Source organism: Elephantulus edwardii, unplaced genomic scaffold, assembly GCF_000299155.1.
Source record: "Elephantulus edwardii isolate Elephantulus edwardi_28Jun2011 unplaced genomic scaffold, EleEdw1.0 scaffold00048, whole genome shotgun sequence".
In the NCBI taxonomy this organism is placed as follows: Eukaryota; Metazoa; Chordata; class Mammalia; order Macroscelidea; family Macroscelididae; genus Elephantulus; species Elephantulus edwardii.
The window spans coordinates 6,820,371-6,823,595 of NW_006399798.1; positions in this window are offsets into that span (position 1 = coordinate 6,820,371).

Here is a 3,225-nt window from a genome sequence, read left to right on the forward strand (position 1 = left end):
CGGCCGCCAGGAGGCGTGTCTCGGGTCCCGGCGCCCGAGCCGCCGCCGCAGCATCGCGAGTGTCCTTGAGCCGCGGGTGTCAGTGGCTCGCGCTGCCCGCGCCCCCTCCTCCCTCGGGGGCGGCCTGATGCCACGTTCCCTGTGAATTATTTATCGCAGGCCTAAAAATACCCCGCACTTCACAGCCCGAGTGTAAGAGACGCCTGCGGGGCGGGGGCCGCCGGAGAGTGGGGGGCGTTAGCCCGGGGGCGGGAGGAGTCGGGGTCCCCGCCCGTGGGCGCAGGCTGGCGGGGTTGTCTGCTCCCCTGACCCGGGGGGGGGGTCGTGTGTGCTCGGCCTCCAGGAGGGAGGGAGGGACACCCGACGGCCGAGGAGGGGCTCTCCCCCAGGACAGGGAGGTCTGGGCAGGGGGGGGGGTCCCCGACCCGAAGCAGCGAGGCCGCTTCCCAGGACGCGGAGGCCCGGGGGTGGGAGTCGTGGGTGTCTGGTGCCGAGTGTGTGTGAGTCCATGTCTGTTCACGGGGCCCGGGGACACTTGGGGGAGAATGGGAAGAAAGGAGCCCCAAGCACCTGACGTGCTGGGCCATCGGTGGGGCGAGAACCGAGCTCGGACACGGACACCCTGTCTGGGGCCTTTTCTGTCCTGTGTTCACGCCACAGGCAGGAGAGGACTCTATACAAACCCCATGGCAGGGGGTGGACACTGGTCCAGGGTGAAGTCGGGGAGCCACTACGGGGCAGCCCACACCCCTTGGCCTGGACCTGGGTCTTCTTAATCTTGTGCCCAGGGCCAGGTGTCCAGGCAAGGGCCTGGGGCTGAAGGACAGTAAGATTTGACGTAAAGAGAAGAGGAGGGCCATTCTAACCTGTGGGGCCAGCAGGACAAAGATCTGGAGGTGTGGACACTGTGGGGCTTTGTGGCCACCAGACTAAGGGGTGTGGGGTCCCCGGAGGGCAGAATATTGGCTGGGATGAGGGTGTACAGGCCCTATCCACGGGACTAAGGTGTCTGGTGTCTCTCTGGACTCTGTGGGCCTCAGGGAGCAGGTGGGAGCGGAAAAGGGGGTGCAGGAGCCAGAAGAAAGTCTCAGGCTGGTGGGGCTGGGAGACTAGGCAGATGGGGAGATGAGGGTGAGTGGGAAGTTAGCGGAGGAGGCTGGATTCCAGCAGGACCACAGGATGTCCCTCCTGCCTCATGGAGGTGGCTGGTCAGGGCATGGCACACATCTGGACTCTGAACTTGAATTTGCTGGCTGCTCTTTGGAGCTCAGGTGTGTCCTACTCCGATGCCTCCCACCCCATCTCGGAGGTTTCCTGTGGCTGCTAGGTGTGTGTGTGTGGGTGTATTTGTCTCAGCTTCCCTGCTGAGACAGGACCCCTTCCCATTAGACAGTCCCTGGGGGCAGTGACCCCTTGGAGTCTATGAGGCCTTGGGGTTCCATCCACACTGTACTATCTGCTGCAGATAGAATGAGGTCTACGTGCATAATCTTGCATCTTCTCGTAGCTCTCGAAGGAGCTCCGCTCGTGTGATGTGTAAAGTGTTGCGCTGCTAACCGAAAGGTCAGCAGTTTGAATCCACCAGCTGCTCTAGGGGAGAAGGATGGGCAATCTCCTCCAGTATTTATAGGCCTGGAAACACGAGGGAGGAACTGAGTTGGAATCTGACATCAGTGGGTTTAGTAATCCTCGTGGCACTACGGTTAATGAATCTGCTAATCAAAATGTTTATGTGCACCAGCTCCTCCCCACAAAGATCAGACAGCCCGCTTCCATATAGTTACCCCCTCAGAAGGAGACCAGACCACCGGCTTCCATAAAGTTACTCCCCCAGCAGGAGAACAGGCCGCCTGCTTCCATAAGGTTTACATTTCTTAGAAGCCTTACGGGGTACGGCTTCTCTGTTCTGCAGAATGCTGGGTCGGAACTGATCAGATGACAGTGAGCTTGGGGTTTAATAGCCACGCTTTTAAAAAGTTAAAAGACACAGGTGCAGTTAATTTTAGGCGCTGTGCTGCCAACCCCAAGGCAGCCAGTTGGAATCCAGCAACGCTCTGTGGGAGAAAGACGGGCAGTCTCTTTTACTGTCTCTGAAAACTCTCAAGAGTCAGCTATGAATGGAGGCCAACTTTGCAGCAAATACAAAATATTTTGTTTAAATGGTATATCCCTAGTAGTAGTATTTCAACATGGAATCAACACAAAAAGCGTGAATGAAGTATTTTATGTTGTCTTTTCATACTTGGTCTTCCTAATCTGGTGTGTATGTTGCTTTACAGTCGGCCTCTCTTAGACCAGCCGAGTTCCCAGTGCCCATGGTAGTTGCGTGTGGCTTGCAGCTACAGGAGTGGACAGCAGTCGAGCTCAAAGCGGGAGGGAGAAGTGAGGTGAGGCTCGAGGGCAGGGGACATGTGCTTGGGAAGCTGCAGGGCAAGGAACCTGCAGTGTGTGACATTTCCTACAGGGACTGGGGCTGCGGGCAGAGAGAGGCTTTGCGCAGGCCACAGCTAGAGCAGCATGTCCTCTGGCCGTGCGGTGAAGTCTCTGCTTGGCGCCTGCTGGGTGTGGTGTGGCAGGACCTGGCTTCTGATCTCCTGGCATCCAGCGTACCATGCTGATACTCTACCTCCGTGTACTGGGAGACCATGCATGACAGGGGGGCCAGGAGCCCCCCAGTGAGTGCAGTATTCCCAACTCTGCCAAGTGTTTTTTTCTCAGCCTGAAATCGCACCACCTGGCGCAAGGCTTTGACTGTTGTTGAATTCCTGAGAGTGATCACACGTTGAACAGTTGTCTGTCCCTTCCTCCTCGCTGTGTGTGCTCTGCAGACCCTAAGTGGAGCTCAGGGCTCAGGGAGAGACAGAGAGGGCTGGAGGATGGATACGAAAGTGGCCTCCAGGCTCAGCAACTGCTTATTGAGCACAGCTGTCCCTCGCTTGCCCAGGGGCTGTCATTTCTGTCTTACACAGCACACCCCAAGCTCCTAGTGACATTCCACCACCCAGTGCTGCCTCGTATACAGAAGGTGCTCGATACACATGCATCGAGTCCAATGTCCTAACTAAAGAGTGGGCCTCACGGTCTCTTTGGAGTCTGGCCAGAGTGGAAGAATCCTGTGAGCAACCCTGGGGGAAACAGAAGCACTTTTCCTGAATGCTCCCTGGCTTCCTTGGAGAGAACAGAGCAGGCCCAGGGAAGTCCTTTCATGCGTGGGGCTGCAAGAAG